Below are 19,454 nucleotides of genomic sequence, written 5' to 3'. Positions count from 1 at the left end.
CCTGGGATGCAGCAGACACCACGAAGGCCAAACAAAGTCTTTTTGCCAGTTGATGACTTTGAGAGAAGACAGCGGACGCAGCTCTGTTCACAGTACAACAGCCTACGCATCGGTCTGTTACGCTGATGGGCAGACGGCTGCATTGACCCACATATCGAACACAGGAAAACACCTGGGGCTCCAATGGATGTCTCTGAAAGACTGCACTTTTTGCACAGATTGGGCTGCAGCACCGAGCCAGTGTGATTACTCCTGAGGTGTGTCGAGCCCACTGGGCGGACATACAGTATGTCACATTTCTGCAAATATTTCATTGATCAGTGACCAGTATGAGAGTGTGGGAGAGCCATAACACCAAATGTAACACACCTGCTCCCCATTCACACCTGGGACCTTGTAGCACCTTGTAGGGAAAATGACTAATTGGGCTCAATTTGGACATTTTCACTTTTGTTGCCATCGGTTTAGACATGAATGGCTGTGTGTTGAGTTTTTTTACACTGTTATACAAGCTGTACAGTGACTACTTTACGTTGTAGTAAAGCGTCATTTCTTCAGTGTTGTCCCATGAAAAGATGTAATAAAATATTTGCAGAATTGTGACATACGCAACACAGGAACTGAGAATGTAGAACCTCCCACCATATTTGATGATGGCCACAAATGTCCTGGTACAGTCTCTTCTCATAACGAACACTTGTTTCAAGCACCATTTGTGTCCACATGGTCACAGATGTCCTCAGACGGGTCCACATGGACTCGCGTGGATGATGACATTTGCATCAACACATTAAAATTCCAAAGTGAGGGACTGCAAAAACTGTTTCTTGGGACCCTGCTGGCTCTGACTGTACATGGCAGTGTCATTATGCAAATGGGTTTAACCCTGGAAACTCTGGTGGGGCCATTGTTTTGTGGCGTTTTCACTCACTGTTTGTTTTCATTTTCAGTCGCTGTTGTCTTCAGTTGTTTCAGTGACTGTTTCTGCTTTTGTTTACACCATAAAAACAATTTGTACGGTCATGGCTTGGCTTAAAACACATCCATGCAAATACCACAGAGCTACAGTTGTTTCCTGCATTTCATAATGTCACAGCCTCTTTGGAGAAACTAGTGTTTTGGCCTGAGGGGCCATGTAGTTTTTTCACATTTTGAGGTGAGACTAGACTGAATAAAACCACCTCAGAACAGCTAAGTCGAGTCAAAAGAGTTGGAAAGCTCTGGAACAACCGTTAGCAACGTGTCCGATTTTATAGGCAGATTATGTTTTATACTTGAAAGTGACCACAGCTGTTACTGCAGAGGAATAAAATGAACTCATCTCTGTGAAATGTAGTACAAGAAAAGAATAAGCAGGAAATGCAAATACTCATAAAAATGCTCAGTTACTTTTCACTACTGCTCCACACCTAAGCTCATCATAATTATAACAGATTTAACACAACTAATTAATAAAACATGCAACTGTTTCTGCTCGTTTCTATGATGTAAAATCAGCAGACTGCCCCTTTAAAGGTCACTGAAAAACAGCTCTGTTGTTCCTGATGTTTCTGAGACATCACACTTCGCTGCTGCTGGAAATATCTGCACATAACATCCCTGTGCAAGGCGGCTGCGTGTTCACAGCAAACCGTCACCTCACAAACAAATCCAGAAACACCCTCAAGGCAACTGTGCTGTGGTCGAGATGTGCACACAAAGGGCAGCGACGGAGACAAACTGCTCGGCCTGGATGTCCGAGCTGCAGCAGCTGCTGCTTTGTGAGCTCTGAGAGGACGACACATTTCACGGCAGCAGAGGAAGTGCCGCGTGAATCGGCCCGCAGTTATGTGTCGACCCACTCCTCTGCCGACAAGCAGCTGATTGTTGGCTGCGTGTCGTCGCTCACTGAGAGCTCACTGTCACGGCGGTTCAGTCGGGTCACGTGGCGAACAGAGAGACCGTGATGTGTTCAGAGACAACCCCCCCGAGGGCAGATGGACAATAACAGAGCCACAGTGAGCAGAGGCTCAAACACAACTGCACGAGTTAACCTCTGTCTTTCCGATCTCTCTCTAACATCCACCGCAGCTGCTGGAAGTACGGGGGATAAAAAACAAAAAGCTCAGATGATTAGCAGCTCATCACTGTAGCTGCCAGAATCGATGCTTATTTAACGAGCAGTCAATTAATCCTCAAAGTCATTTTTCATTCCCTCGTTCCAGCTCCTCACATGAGAGACTTTGCTGCTTTCATGTCACTGCAAACAAATGGAACAAATGATCTAAAGCATGTTTTTGTCTGTCTGGTATTTTATTAGCAATCTAGGCCTTTTAATTATGAATACAACAGTAAAATCTAATTGTCCAAGACTGATTTGATTTGACTTGACTGGAGGCTGAATAGATCATCTAAATGTATGACTATTAATAATAAACATCATCTTAATTTGTTACTGCTACAAATAAATATCTTGATTTATTTCTACAAGTAATAAACATCATCTAAATTCATTACCAGTACTAACAAACTTAGATGACATAGTCGCCTTTATCAGTTTTCTGATAAGCATGAGACTAAAAAACACTTCTGGCAAATCTCCTCATTATTGGGGAGAATACTTTATAGACAAGCCAAAATAGTTATTGTAATTATTAATTAGGTTGTCATCATTAGTAGGAGCAGTACTATAAAATTGTCCAATCGTTTGTTTTGTTGTCAGTTCTAATTTTATAATTTATTATCATTACTAGCAGTGATGCACGATGTTAAAATTTCTGGCCGATACCGATATCTGATATTAAGATTTCTGATATCGCCGATAACCGATATTACCGATGTCAATATTCAATTATTGTTCACACTGAAAAATGAGTTTAAATAAACACTGTGAGAACGTGAAAGCTATTCAAAAGAAGCCCAAATTACACCACATAATCTTCTTTATTACATAACGTAAAACATATTTTAACATATTTTAACATATTCAACGTTCAAATCCAGGAACATTTAAGCACAAACATCTGTGAAATAGCAGCAATATCAAATGTAGAAATGAAGGCACTAATGTTAGACAATCATCTGTAAATTTCTTCGTTACTGATACTGATATATCGGAAAAAACACTAATATCGGCCGATACTGATGTGGTTACCAATATATCGTGCATCCCTAATTACTAGTGTTAAAAGTATTCACAAAAAATATGAAAATTTACCTTAAAAAACATAACAGTATGTTGCAAATTAACAGTGGCGTCAACACACATTTTGACAGTATGTCATGAAGAGCCATGAACGCATGATTGTGTTCACGTTCCCACATATCTGTTGATCAGTAAATTCATCACCACGCATCATTTACTCCCTGATGTGAAGCAAAGACGCCTCATCCGATATCCGACTTTTTCAGCTTGTCTTGTCATTATCTGCCTCACTGGGAGATAATTAACGGCAGCCGACACACTCGGGCCGGTTGGTTTTATCATTTACCCTCTAATTGTGCAGAAAATGATGCTTGTTTCTGTCTGAGGCGTCTCGTCTCTCCCTCACGCAGCGCTCGTGAACTTTGTACAGCTGATGACCTACAACTGGTTATCTTCACACAAATGATTATAATGATGCTGCTTTCTGCTAACGAGCTTCTTTAACAACTGCACAGGGCTTTTAGGACCAGCACATCAAAAGTTTAGTCTTCTAATCTTCTATTAAATCGGTAAACTTATCATTACCTCTTCAGGTTTAATAATTAACCATCTGAATCCAAAAACACACCAGCAGCTTTAAAAAGCATTTTGTCTTTTTTTTTTTTTAAAGAAAGTTACACAATTTCTCAGAACCACAACCTGTCAAAATAGAAAGAATCTGATTTCTGACGGCCCCTAAATGAATCACCTGTGACATTCTAACCTTAAAATTGTGATATTTCATCAAAATCACTTTATTCTACATGTCTTATTTAAAACAGTGCTAAAAACATAAAGTTTGCACCAGATCCTGTAAAAAAATAAATAAATAAAAACATCTGAACTCTTTGATGCAACTAAGAAACCCTGACAGACTAAGACCCCGTTTACACAAAACAAAAACGGTGATATTGCAATGCATTTGGACCTTTGGTTTACATGTAAACAAAGCTACAAGCCACTGAAAACGATCACATCTGAAAACTCCGGCCACAGTGGAGATTTGGAAAAACTCTGTCTTTACGTTTGCATGTAGACGGAAGAGACGGAGTTTTGACATCACAGTATGCGACAAAAGCGTCATCAGCGTCATATGTGTGCGACTCATGTTTACAGTTTGGCTGCTGTGATAGAAAGTCAAGATTTTCAAGTATTTTCCTTGTTTTGTACTCTAACACCACATTCAGGAGTAGCTCCACTTCTCTGTCGGTCCAAACAAACGACCCTTGTGTCATTCGTTGTGTTCTTTCCAGGATTCTGATTGGCTAGCTTGGCTTTATGCTTCTCATTACACTGCCCCCTATAGGGTTGGCAGCTCATAGCAGCTCTTAACAACAGGTTTATGCAGGTTTGTGTAAACAAAGATTTTTTTGACAACCATCTGGTGTGAACAATGTTATTTTTGAAAACGTACAACCATATTTTTGTAAATGTGTAAACGTGGCCTCAGTTTAGACACAGGTGAGAAAAAGACACTATTCGGTTGAACTGCAGGCAGTGTTTACACAGAGCAGATAGAAGACAAGCATGGAAACAATTTAGTGGGACTAAGAGGAAAACACAACACACTTGACCAATAAAATAAACGCAGCATGGCTCAGAAACAGTGTACAGAGGAGATACATTCAGCACAGTGAAGCATCTCTCTTGAGTTAATGTGCAAGATCAGTTACATGAAAACTTCTGTTTTGTAAAAAGATGTACAATGCAAAATATTTACAGCATGCAGAGTCATCAGTTTCTTCCACTATTGTGAACTCATTTGGGTGCTTGGGAAAATATTGTACATGTTGTTACTGGTCCACACGACCAGATATCTGGGATCATTACATTCATTGGAAAGACAGCTGAGAATGAAGGCAAGAAGGTACAAGCAGAGGACAGGCTGACTAACACATCTACAACACAGTTTGTTTCCAACGCTGACTTCCTGCTGCTGCACATCAGCCAGTGAATGAAAGAAGGCACACATGAATGCTTTGGGATATATAATCATAGCTGCACCAGAGTCAAACACACACACTTTGTCATTCCACCTTCAGCTGTTTGAATCAGTTCTGCTGCAGCTTCTCAAACAAAAAAAACCTCTGATCTAATTGTCTCTCATAAACAAAGTCATCAAACTGACAATGATGACACTGTGTCTCTGAAAGCCTCCCTGTTGTGTGTCAGTGCTCTTTTAATGGCTTTTACACAGCATTCTTTGAAGTGATTCACCGGCAGCTGCCACACCCACAACAAACACTGGTCCGAACAGGGTGTGTTCGAGGATCCGCGGATTAGCAGGTGATTCCTTTCACTGAAATCAATCTGACCCTCCCAGCACACAGACACACACATTTGTATTCCTAGACTTTAATTCTTTCCTGAACCCAAACCTTTGCCAACCAACCCTGTCAGAACCTTTAAAGTCCTTTGAAGTGGTCCACATAGTGCACAAATGTCCTCACGACAATGGTTTAAAACTGACATCGGTCCTCACAACGATACCAATACCAGTCCAGACGCACAGCTAGAAACAAACGCATAGGAGATAATTATTATTTCTGATGCTATTCTTGTTTCCATCGGATCACAGTCTGGTGACGTTCTTGTCTTGTACTGTGGAATGTGCATCTATATATGTGTCTGCGAGGAAGAGTCAGACTCCCCTATTAAACTCTTACTGTCGTACCAAAGTTTACTGTTCAGCAGTAAAAACTCCTTCCTCACTAAAAATGCCCCCAACATCTCTGTAGTAACTACATGTGAAGGATCTTTTCGTACGATTTTTGAATTGTCAGATATTATCCACCAAAACCTTGATGTCAGCCTGATAGACCACATTCCTTGTGCGATCGGACCAGCGCTTCGTCTTGATGATCTCAGCAGATGTGTGGACTTTCTGAAGTGCTGATCTTTTACAAATTCCCCGTAATCCAGTTTAAACATTGACAAGAGTCATCCTCTCCAAGTCGAAGTCTAACACCAATAAAAAATGTGTCACAAGCAGCTGAAAAGTTGTACATTACATAGAGAGTCAGCGTGCTGATGACTCTGTCGGAGCACTGTGAGGAGGTGAGTCCTGGTTCCTCTCACGGCTCCCTGCCTCAGATAATCCCCGACAATCTGCAGCGTGGAGGTCAAGTTGTGACACAAAGGTCAGATTTTAGACATAGACAGACTGAACTGAATAAACATGTCCCTCATTTGGAGTGGACGATCTGTCCAAAAGATCACATCACAAGCTTTAGGGTTAATCCATCATCAGTTCTCCCTGCAGAAGCTGAACTCATGTGATTATATTATTAGCTGTACATGTTGCTGTCTGTATACAGAGCCAGTCACTTTCACTCCTAGCTAAAGGCCCAGTTCACAAATCATGGCATGGTATTTTCTGATGATTTTTCTCCGCTGCTTTGCTGGTGACAGAAGCTGACTACCTTATCACTGGCAGACTTAATGGCATCCTTGTCCTGCTCTGTAACCTCGGTGAGCGTCACGTAGAGGCACATGAACCAGCTCTTCACCTGATGGAGAAGCCAACAGAGCTGCCAACTGCTACCATCTGCAGTCCAGAGACTCACGCTAGAGGCAGCTGAATCCCATCAAGGGAAACCTTACAGATGGGACAGGCCGGGGCTCGCTAGTTAGCTTTGGATTAATTTTCGAAATGCTGACATGATCCATTTGATTCCTCTGAAAAGCCGATCATTAGCCAAAACAAGATCGTTCTCAACATCAGATCACCAGATCGCTCATCCCTGTACGCTCCACCGTGCAGCTTTAACTCAATTGATTGAGACTCCATGTTGTATCCACTTCTCTTTAATGCTTTCATGGCCGTGCTGGACTAAAGCCGACCCTGATTTGGAATTACTCCATGGAAATCAAGACAGATTACAGTCGGAGTGGCAGCATATTGGCAACAAGTGTAAACACGAGTGTATGAAAGTGAATTAAATCCAACTGGATTCTATTTGGATACCAGTAAATACTGCATTTATTCAGTTCATTCTGGTTTGCTGAGATCAGGTCACCTTCATTAAACCAAAGCTGATCATGGTTTGGGGTTTTTATTGGACTGATGACTCATTTAAGAACAAAAACAGCAGTCACAGGCGGGTTGAGAAAAAACAGAGAATATCTAATTTGCAATTTTACTGACAAATGCTGTGATTTGATGTGGTATATACTTATTTTTAGGTATGCACTGTGTAACAGAGTTAAAACATGTGATGAAGCTTTACCACATTAAATAGCATCAAAAAGCGATCACACAAATTCATAAAATCACTGTAACAACAGTTTAAATGCTGTATAATGTTCCTAAATTGCAGCCTTCCCCATATGTCAATTGCATTGTTTCAAATGAAATCGATTATTTGCTCAGCGCTGAGACACAGCGTGACTTTCTGGTGAGATTAATCCGTGGCTGATACGATTGTCTGATCAGGAATCACTTCAACGGGAAAAACAGTCGAAGTCACTCTTGAGTTTTAAAAGTTAAAAGTTTATCTGTCCAGCTGAAACTCCTCTGTGACTTTCTCATGATCCTGGTAATCTGCCTTCTATGTGGTCACTTCCTCGCTGTAGATTATAAAGCAGGGCTGACAGACTGGGACATTATGCAGACACCCCCAAAAATAAAGAGAGGAAGTGTCCGGCTTGGCGTCTCCTCCACACACACAGACGAGGAGGATCAAAAGAGCTGCATTGGCTGATTCAACCAAGAGCATCCTGGGAAATAACCACACATACTCAGAAAACAGAAAATCAACCTGAATGCCGGTTCCTCCTGTGTCCAGTGTGGATGACATGCAGTTGCATAACAGATCTCATAGCAACCGAGTGTGGAGGTCCAGCGGAGAGCTGGCTGTGCACCAGGAACTGCTAAATATAACAAGCAGGGAACAAAAGTGAGCCATCTGAGGAATAAAGACGGCTGCTTTGTGTGTGTGACAGCTCAGAGATCAGCAGTTCCAATGAAACCACCAGTTTACAGGTGTGAAATACCTTCAGCTTTTCACACCCACGAGGCGTGTGATGCTGCCTACTGAGGCTCCAAACCAGCAAATCACACTGAACTCGCAAAGTGTCACAACACAAAACATGTGAAGTGACTTTGCTGCAGAACAGAGTCCTGAGTTGATACTACGGGTGGATTAACTCATCAGTAGGGTGAAAGAAAATTAAGCCGCATTGTTTAAAATAAAAATAAAAAGTTTTTGAAGCGGCCTGTGACTGTTTTTATTTTTCATAATCATATATATTTTTAGAAGTTTTTCACAGTTATTTTTCCTGTTTTGTTACATTACAGATAATAACGAGTAAAATCACAGAAAATGTAATTTACGTGTTAACAAAAAAAAATGAAATCAAAAAACAGGCCACAACTGTGAATAACATCCACATCAAAAGTCTGCATTTTTGAAAATAGTAATTAGTTATTATATATTTGATCCTAGAAAGACACAATTTTTACTGTATTTAAATCAACTAATAAGTTGTTTTTACATATATTTGCCATCACTTGGCAGAAAAAAGTGGTTTTTAAAAAAAACGTAGCTTTTACTTGTTTTGTAAAAGCTAAGATCTTAAATCATGTCAAAGAAAGTGTTCATTTGCATGTTAACTTTAAAAAAAAAAAAAAAGACATAATTGTACATAATGTGCTCAAAAGAAAATCTGTATTTCCATAAATAATAATTCAGTCTTTAACAACATGTGACCGGAAAATTCAATTTTTACTGCATTCATAACAGCTGTTATTTTACAGGTTTTAGTTTTTGAGATTTATAGTACTCCACGTTTTTTTAGCTGGCACTCTTGCTGCCACGGTTTTGTCAAAAAAGAACATTTAATGGTTTTCTTCAGTTTCTATGATACTGAACTAAATGTCAGTTTTTGTTTTGGCCTGAAGAGCTTTGAGAAACCTGAAGACATCACCTCTGTTTTTGGTTCAACTCCCTTTATAGCAACCAAAACAGTTCCAGTTACTGCCTCGGGTGGTGCAGCCCTGCTGTCTGGATCTGCACACAATTGTCAGGTGAAAAACCTTTTAAAGCCCAACGCAGGTAAAGATGGGGATCATCCATCCATCCATCTATTATCTACACACCACTTAATCCTCACTAGGGTCACGGGGGGCTGGAGTCTATCCCAGCTGACTCAGGGTGAAGGCAGGAGACACCCTGGACAGGTCACCAGTCTATCACAGGGCTACACTTAGAGACAGACAACCAAGCACACTCACATTCACACCTACAGTCAATTTAGAATCACCAATTAACCTCAACATGTTTTTGGACTGTGTGGGAGGATGCCGGAGAACCTGGAGAGAACCCACGCTGCATGGGTAGAACATGCAAACTCCACACAGAAAGATCCCGGTGCCCCCACTGGGCTGCGAACCAGTGACCTTCTTGCTGTGAGGCAACGGTGCTAACCACCGATCCACCTTGCAGCCCAAGATGGGATCAGTAGAAGTGAAATTCATGATGAATTGAATATAATACAGCTATTTTAAACACACTTATAGTTAGACTGGTGATAAAAAAAAAGATCAACAGAATGTTTGATACTTCACTTTAATGCATTAGATATGAACTAGCATGAAACCAAATCATGAAAACACTAACTCTGGTTGCATGAACAAACCCCAAGCAGGGATCCATCCCTCCATTATCTATACACCGCTTTATCCTTCATCCACTGCTAATCTATGGTAGATTAGCTGGAGCACCCGTTTCCTCTTACTGTTCACCACTGTAGTGACCTGAGGAGGCGTCACTCGGACTACAAGCAGGTCCATGTTGACAAGCAGAGAGCATTGTGGGAGTTTAGCTATACAGTGCCACCATGAGAACGTCTCCTGTGGCGCTTAATGAGAAGCAGCCTGAGCTGGAGCCTCTCAGATGACCTGAAGTATGTTACAACAGCATCACTGTGGTAGGGCTGGTCCGAATAGCAATTTCTGATCTTGATTCCGTCCCAATTAATGACGAATATCCTGAATATTCGGAGGTGCCGCACGTTGGTAGCGGGAGAATAGTTTTGAAGTGTAGGTGGGGTTATGTCACATGACCATGTTCAACACTATATATGGAATGATATTCACTGGGTTCAATTGGTGTTATTGATTAATCGACTATTGCTTGATAACATACCTCCATATTTTAATTTAAATAATCTATATCAAGGTGAGATCATTACTATTATCTCACACGTATTTTTACTTATGAGTACATTTATAGACTTGTGCATTCTTTGTAAACATTTACAATAATATAAAATGATTGAAAATGATTATTAATAATTATTGTGGACTAAAATTAAACATTTTATTGAGAGAACTGTTTCAGCTCTATCGCCAAATCTGACTCACAGGTGATTTTCAGCACCTGGCAAAAACAGCAGGCTAAAAATGAGCTGAGCTGCAAACACAACACACACACTACATATACAGTCGTCCTCAAATGTATTCATACCCTCCATTAAAGAAGGAAAAAACAGATGTCACAGAAAAAGGTTGAAATTGACAAAAGTAATAATAAATAAAAATGGAATGAAAATCATGACACTGCTTTTGAATTGTGGTTCAACAGAAGTATAAAAAAAAAAAAATAAAATAAAAAAGACAAACAAGCATGATGGGACCCGTAAACTAATATTTATAAGTGTTTTCTGTAACTCTCCATCAGACTTCTGCACCTGTTGACAGGTGTTTGGATTTTGGTCCACTGCTCATCAGCAAAGTGCTCTGATTTGCCCGGGACAGTTTTGTTTTTTGTTTTTTTTTAATTACTCTTTTCAACCACAATTCAAAAGCAATGCCTTATTTCACTAAATTATAATTTAGCAAATTTTTGTTTATTATTACTTTTTTCAGTTTCTCGTTATTTCAGTGACTATTGTGAATTTTGCCTTTTCTTTAATGTAAGGGTAGGAATACATTTGAGGACGACTGTAGTCATCTGATCCACTGTGATTTTTTTTTTTTAAAAGCATTGATAAATGCCATTCAAAAAAGGACTAACCCTTTCTCGTGTGCTAATTCGACTACTCATTAATATTTACATTCAGTTGCAGCTTTACTGCGTATAAACCATTCCAAATCAGCAACAGTATAAGAACGCAGTAGTTAGAAGTACAAGGTCCAGAGCTGTAAAACCCTGGCAGCAGCTGATACAAGTATTCCTGTCATTTGAATATTTAAGAGAAGTGCTAAAGAGAGCCGGATTAACTTGGGTCAAAGTCCTTCTGGAGTAAAGCCACAGAAACCTAATGAGCAATGTGACAAACCACAACCAGGAAACTCCACTTCGAAGGGAAAAAAACATCCACCACAATTATGCACCGTCTTCATGCCTGAGTCAACGGCAGTACACCCTCACGAGTGGAAGCAAAACTGGCTCAGCTTTTCTCAATCCAAATCTGTCATTAGATTCTTTTCAAATGTATCCAGCGTGTACATTTAAAACATGTCAGACCAGGCCTCCTCCCAGATACTACCCAGAATTCAAAACACCTGTGGCACCAGAGCTGCATGTCACCAAGGAGAAGGCCTGGGTTTGCCGGCAGGCCGTGGGTTTCAAAGGTCACCAACACGTGATCCTGCCGGGATCAGCAGGCGAACGGCTGCCCTCCCTGTTGCTGTGGTTACAGCCCTCGCCACCATGATGATATAATGATGGGCTAGGCTCATTTGCATATCGACATGACATGACATGATGATTCACTCGCAGCAGAGCCACGGAATGAAAAGGAAAAGTGTGTGTGAAAGTCTGCTTTCGAAGACAAAAACTAGTGATTAAAGCAGACATGCTGACAGCAGCCACCGCGTTCGCCGCTAAAAATAAACATGATGTCTCCAAACCTCAAGATTAAAAATAGCTGCACCTCCAGACACACAAATACAAAAGGCTTTAAATCAGTCGCACATCACCTGAAGATGTCCTGCACAGCTTCAGCACTTCTACATGCTTTTTAATCCCACTCATTTCAGGGAATATTAAACCTTTTAGCTGATAAATGTCATTTTTAAAGGCACACTGGCTCTGACTTGTGAGAAATTCAGACTGACCCTGTTTAGTCTGAAGTCGTTATACTGCTGAGATCATTGTGTTGCTTTGCAGTTGAGGCAGGAAGCAAGTTTTTAAGCTGCTGCGACTCCAAGTAAGCACTGCCTTGGTTACAAAGTCCTTCACAGCTCTAACTCAAGTTAAAAATAAAAAGCAAGGTTCTCCTGGAGTCTTCGCTACGGCTGGATGGATGATGGGAACACTGATCACAAAAGAAACTAGAAAAACTCTCCTCGGCTTCTTCTCAGACATGAAAAACATCATTTCTGGCACAACAAGAGACGACTCCTCTCTGCTCTGTACACTGAACCTAAAAATCTAGGGTCTGTTTTGTGGGCTGCAAGGTGGCTCTGTGGTTAGCATCGTTGTCTCGCACCAGAAGGTCGCCGGTTTGCGTCCCCGTGAGGACACCTGGGATCTTTCTGTGTGGAGTTTGCATGTTCTCCCCGTGCAGCGTGGGTTCTCCGGCTTCCTCCCACGAGGTCCAAAAACATGTGGAGGTTAATTGGTGATTCTAAGCTGGGATAGACTCCAGCCTCCCGCAACCCTAGTGAGGATTAAGTGGTGTATAGATAATGGATGGATGGGTAGATATGTTCTGTTTTTTGCTTTTCAATTGAGATTTTATTGTTTGTTTTTTATTATCATTTTAACAGAGGAAGGGAATATTGGTATGAAAACAAAAACTTCTAAATGTGTCATTTTAACACATAGAGAGAAGTTTCTATGGGTTTACTCAATGACAAGAGCTGGACTTTAAATTCATCAAACAGATAAAAAAAAACACAGCTCAAAATGGCCAAAACAATCTGATGTTATAGGTGTAAAATCCAGCACCAAAAAAACAAACCTGCACCAACAAAGACGGGATGAGCTCATCTGAAGGATCAACATCTAATGAAGCACTTAGAGATGAAGTCATCAGTCTGTGAGACCAGAAATTAGAGCCAACTCCTGAAACAAGCTGTGACATCCCACAGCTACCTGCTGTCAGTCCTGTTTCTCCTTTCAGTGACCCTTCAGAGCAGATCAGGACCTCTGAGAGATAAACCCATACAGCAGACAGATTTATCAGTTTAACCTAACCAGTGATTTGCCAAGCAGTGACCCACAGGGAGAAGTTCATTTGTTACTAAAGATGCAGAGATTAGGTGTCTCTGAGTCGGATACGCTGACTTACTGAGGCTGCTGTGGGGGAATTTTCTGTAGTTGAGAGACAGAAAATAGGCCACAGATGACAGGAGAGGGTAGCGCTTAATGGCAAGAAGTCACATAAGATGAGGGGACAAAATGTTTCGTAACCACATAACGGTAATGCCACTTACACAACAAAGGCACTGCTGCAGCTCCTGCCCTGTAGATGCTTCACCAGCAGGTCCTAGCCCGCATGGATACGCATCAACCTCCTAAATATGATGTGCTTTCATGAATTTGAAGACTGCGATGTGAGCAATATTAGAATTAGAGGTGCACTCATGCTAATTATGTTATAAATGTTTGATTCGATCTCCACGAGTGTGCTTGTTTATGTGCAGAGATGTAAATGATGGGGCTGCAGTGGAGGATAATTTATGTTTATTCATTACTGAGATTCTCATTTCATCAACTGCTTGTTTAGTCAAGAAGTGATCAAAAACAGCGACATGTGTGTATCGCAAAATATCTGCATTTATGGTTTGATCATAGGGTTTGTTTGTTTAATCATCAACAAAAATAATCAAGTCCATTTTAGCACCAACAGCTTAGATGCAAACAACATTTGTATGTTGAAAAGTATGTTTATTTACATAATATAATGTGTCTCTATGGGTCTTTGCACTCTCCACCTCTGCTGTAAAGGTTCAAGGGAACAAAGAGTCAAACAAACAAGTACATACTGGAACAAAAAGCACAAACTCACTGCAGCTGTCCAGAAAAAACAACCCTGAATTTCACATTTTGACGGCTTGTTTTCAGTCTGACTGAAAGTAAACAGAAATTAGTCGCCTTAAGGAAACTCCATCAACAGATACTTGCCATGTGAACCAACCACCGACATATTCATCTGTGCATCCAGCTTATTTATGTGTGTTGGTGATGGGCAGCACGTAAAATGTCTTATCTACTGCGTGCACATGAGTGCGTCCACTGACCAAGTGTATGTTGATTGGACCAGCTCAGAAGGATTAACTACAAGTACCCAAATCATCCTGTGTAATCTTGGCATTTGTGAAAATTTCCCTGATAATTGAGAAAAAATGATTATAAAAATCACACATCTGTTTATCTGATAGCTGATGGACTACAAGAGTTCAGCTTTAACGCTGTTTGAACTCCAGAAGCACCAAGTAGTGTTTGTCCTTTCTAAGAGGAATGCAGTTCAGGTTGTCCCCCACCGGACCCCACTGCAGGAAACAACCCCTAAATTGCAAGAGTTTATGGGTATCAAGAGACAGATGTTGACACCTGATAGGCAGCAGTTACCACTCCTGCTCAAGAAATTAGTGTAGCATAGCAGACGAAGGGAAAAACGCTAGAGTTAAGATGAAGAGACCAACACTGCAGCAGCATGGGGAGATTTCCTCATAACTGACCTCCTTGTAGGTCCACCAGACTTTTGTTTACAACCCTGCTTCCCCTGTAATCCAGCAGCGTGCGTTTGTGCGCGTGAACGAAACCACAACAAAGTCAGATCTTGCACCTCGTCTCAGAGCAGAAAACCCCCGGAGCGAGGCGGCCGGGCTCGCAGACGGCACGTAAGTCGACACTCTTCATCGACGTCAACAACGAGAGGCTGCGGTCTGCTCAGGGTGGCGTGACTAATTCGGCTCACATTCCCCTAATTACAAAGGCTGACGGTGGGGCGGAGGGGAGGGGGGGATGTACCACCACCATTAATATGTCCTTACTGGAAACAAGATATGTATGAACTCTCCTGCTCCGTGGAGAAAGTTGATGCTACGCTGTGCTGCTGTTGGAGCTGTGAGGTGATTTGCTGCATCCTGGTTCAGGATCTCACTTTCTGACAGCAGCTACACCAGTTCTGTGGCAGTAACTCAGCCAAGCCGGGCCTCTGATAGCAGGACTTGAACTTGGGACATAACACAGATGCGTCGGCCATGTTTGGACATGGTAAACATAGTGACAGTTTCATCCAGTATAAAAGCAAACTTTCCAAATAAAATGAGCTTGTTTCAAAGGAATCACTTCCATCTGTGGATGTTTTCAGCGGTGAAGTGAATCAATGCAGAACCCTTTATGTCGGGTTCAACTTTACTGAACTTTGACTCTGTTGTTGAGCAACAGAGTCACTCAGAGGTCGCTTGCTCTGTTTTCATGATTCTATCTTCCCACGTTAAATATCCTGTCGATGATATCCTGACTGTTACTGAAGTAATGATCCTGTAGGTGTATGTTGAAGCTACCACTTCTATCAGAAATCAGGTTTTGTCCATCATTCTGACGCATTGGACGGATCTGAACACTGAATACACTATCTCGGTGGTTTGAGGTTTCTCGCCATAATGTAATTTGGGTCTTAACAACTTTTCCTCCTTTAATGTACACAGGCTTCAACCTTTTTAATCAAAGAACCACATAGAATATAACTCAGCTGATAATTATTTGGACTGAGGCCGATCCGAACCCCAGAATCTGTGGGTCAGGTGACACGTTCTATGGGAAGCATTAATAGGACTTCCTGAAACTCTAAAATTGCAGCTTCACAGCCAGACATCTTAAAGAGCCCATATTCTGCTTTTTAGGTTGGATCTAGCTTTATTGTGCGAAGGTTTGTGAAATGACAAAGCTCCTCAAACTCCACACCAAAGAGAGTCATTGTCTCCCACGCAGAAAACACTGGTCCTGAAATGCATTAAAACACCTTGTCTGTAGTCCAGAATTTTGTTTTGTAACTCAGAGACATCATCATGTAACACATTAGCATTTGTAGCTAGTTTGGTACAACCCCCAAACAAAATCGCAGTTTGCAGTTGTTTTCTTGCTACTAGAGTCACATCTTTCTGTTCATACTCAGAGATCTGGGATAGGGTGCATAACCAATGCTACCTAGCGTTTATTGGCGTAGCTGATCAATCAGAGCAGCCTGGGACTTAAAGCGACAGATGCTAAACCAGAGCGTTTCAGAAAGAAAAGACGAGCTGCTGCAGCTATGTACAGTATGAGAGAACAAAAAATAGATTTGATCATTAAAGCATGTAAACATTTTCTAGTAGACCCCCAAAATAAAACTCTGAACCTGTAAGTGTGTGTAATATGGGTTCTTTAAAGGCCTAATATGAGCATCTTTTCAGTGTCCAGTTTAACTTTGGTAAACTTTGGCTACAGATTTGCATCTTTGACCGATAGCAAGCCGTCCTAAACAAGCTAACTGTTTGGGAACAAAAAGCCACGGACTCCAAAATGGAGGACGGTTTTGTAGCTTAAATTCTTGTGCTCCTCTCTTGGAGTAAACTGCTCTACAAAACAGGAAATGCACAATTATGAGACAGAGATAACGTTGTTAGCATCCTATTAGCTGAGCTAGCAGCTAATGAGTCTTCTAACAAGCTCGTCAGTGGTCGTTATATGTCAAATGAGCTGGAAAATGTTGGAGGGGTAACAAAAAACAAGCAACATACAACAACAATATCACAGCAGTATAGGAGGATAAACACTAATTTTATTCAGACTACAATGTCTTATTTTGTTTGTGGTGTTGCTCTAAAGCTACCAAAACAACAATCTGCAGTCAGTACAATCTCCAACTCCAGGAACTCCTTGACTAGGTAGCTGTCAGTTTCGCTATTTCCACTCTCCCACCTCAAGCTGCTTCCTCCACAGAGTGACAATGTGAGGAAAACGCCACACAAGAGCTGATAAGAGAGAACACACACATCCAGCATAAACATGTAAACTGGAAAACCACGTGCAGGGATTCACTCGCCTACTGCTGCGTACTGACGCTGTCTAAAGTTCTGAATCCTCAGATACAGGGATATTTTAAGTGGATAAGGATGCATATAAACAGCTTATCATGAACAAGACGCTTGGACATTAGCCACTACCCATGATGCCTTGAGAGGTCACATCTCTGCAGCCAAATAAAACAATCATATCCAGATTTCTTACTTAATACCAATTAAAGTTTACAGCCCAGTCGTGCCCTGTTTTGTTTATCACTACAACAGAAAGAAACAACTTCCCAAGAAAGCATAATGTCATCCAACTAATCCAACAAACATGGAATCCTTCAGGATTATTTCCTCAAGAGGACCTCGATCCAAGAAGTTCCCCAGCCTCAGGAAGGACGGCTTGCTTAACCCAAGCGCTGTTTCCTGCTGTGATATAATGCAACGACATGTCAGTTCAGCCATAAAACAAGGATGTTGGGAGGAAGGAGCAAAAGTCAAAGTCCCTTCAGAAATGAGAGGCCTCCACCTCGACAGACATGTGAGGAAGGCACATTATAATGCTCAAAGCACTACGGGAATAATAAGATCATAGTTCAAGTTAAAAATGGCACAATCTGCATGCACGTGCATAAATAAATATATATTCAGAGCACAATTAAAGACTACCTAGTATGTGTAAATCACACGTTTTCTTGCGTCGGGAGAGTAAAATTGCTATAATGGTGATTTTAAGGCAGCTTCAGCACAACAACAAGCTGAGAACAAACACAATAAGCACTGAGAACTCTTATATAATCATGCAACACAGATAAACCCACAGCAGTGGCTGAGCTTGCTCCCTGCATCCACACTTCTGAAGATGCCACATTATCTTGTATCATCGCCCCAGCAATAATATCACTGCAATCAAACCCACTACCCACGGCCCCCTTTTTTTCTTATGCAAAGCATGTCCATTGATTCTTGTTCTTCTTCCCAGGCTCAGCAGCAGCAGCAGTGTGCTGGGTGTGCAGGCCGCAGCCGTGCTCATGTTGTGAGATGTGACATATTGGTGCTGCTGCTGCTGGACAACAACACAGCCTCCCGTGTCATGTACGCACCAGTGAATCCTCATCACGGCTGCCAAGCTCTGTCCCTTTCAACTCTCTCTAATGTAATAAGGCTGCTGGTAAATACTCGTCCCCGCTCACTAAATACTATCTCACGTTGAGCCGAACCTCATTCACAAAAGGTGAGATTTAGGAATCGCCTTGCCTTTTTAATACATTCACGCTCTATGAACAATGAATCATCACTTTTGCTAATGCAGGAGACGCTTCTCCTTAATCCGGCATATATAATATTCACATAGCATCATCACTCTCAAATAATCCAACTTTTTAATACTGTTTGCCGGTTATTTCTGCTGTGTTCTGTCTCCAGAACCTTCCCTTTGGTGGCAATGGCAGTGCAATAAAAAGTTGACGCTCCAATAAAACAAAAGGAGGCACGGTGGTTATTATATAAGCCGAATTTAAGAGTGTCTCGTATTTATTCTAAATATGTATTGAATCGTGTACTTTTCCAAATAGGTTTCTATTAAACATCAACAAAACTGTTTATTGCCAAACGTTTGAAGGAGGCCTGGCGTCAACTCCTCTCAACAAAGCTACAAGATTCCAGGCACGATTTACGCTGCAGAAATATTCAATTAATATTAAAAACCTGTTGTTAGTTTGGAGAAAAACGCTGATAGCTAAAGCTCAGTCGTGTCAAGGGCTCGTCTCTCAGCTCTCAGCTCTGTGTTGACTGTTTTCCTCCCGGGAAGCTACGGTGTGTTGACAGCCTCCCCGGCTGCTGCTGCTGCTGCTGCTAGCACCGGGACGCTGCTGTGTTGTAGCCCGTCAGCTAGCTAACATCACGGTCTCGTTGCGATAAATTCTCCCCGGTGCATGCCGGTGCTCCTTACCTCGTTTAAATGGAAACTCCCGGGACTCCTCCGCAGCGTGTTTCAAGGAAAATAGTTTTTAAAATTCCCACAAAGGAAGCGCACGTCTCCAGCCTCCTCCGTGCCGGTCGTCTCCAGATGATCGGTATCCGCTCCGGCAGCCTGGGCCACACTCTCCCCGCCCTGCAGCCTCCGACTCCCGCAGCAATCCTGGGAAACTGGCCCCGTGACGTCAGGGCCTGGGTAAATATTATCCAGCGGGGCGGGTGGCCTGCAGGGGGCGCTGTCCCGTAGAGGAGGTCTGGATCCAAGTGCAGCTCCAGCATCACATGCAGGTGGATTTATTTTTAAAAACGGTTCCCAAAAGAGTAATCTGTGCTGCAATGTAACTAAAGTACATTTACTCAAGT

General features: G+C 41.7%; 1 protein-coding gene across 1 annotated transcript in view; it reads right to left on the bottom strand.

Annotated features, from left to right (window-relative positions):
* LOC103369425 (unconventional myosin-VI-like) overlaps positions 1 to 19,237 on the bottom strand; it is a gene marked incomplete at its 3' end in the record, with an annotated part of 141,202 nt that extends 121,965 nt beyond the window's left edge. The window contains exon 1 of the mRNA XM_008298140.1: positions 19,066 to 19,237. The remainder of the gene's footprint in view (positions 1 to 19,065) is intronic.
* Between the last annotated feature and the right edge of the window lie 217 nt (positions 19,238 to 19,454).

The sequence above is a fragment of the Stegastes partitus genome, unplaced genomic scaffold (genome assembly GCF_000690725.1).
Source record: "Stegastes partitus isolate 25-593 unplaced genomic scaffold, Stegastes_partitus-1.0.2 Scaffold1286, whole genome shotgun sequence".
In the NCBI taxonomy this organism is placed as follows: domain Eukaryota; kingdom Metazoa; phylum Chordata; class Actinopteri; family Pomacentridae; genus Stegastes; species Stegastes partitus.
This window is presented reverse-complemented; position numbering and strand designations above follow the sequence as displayed.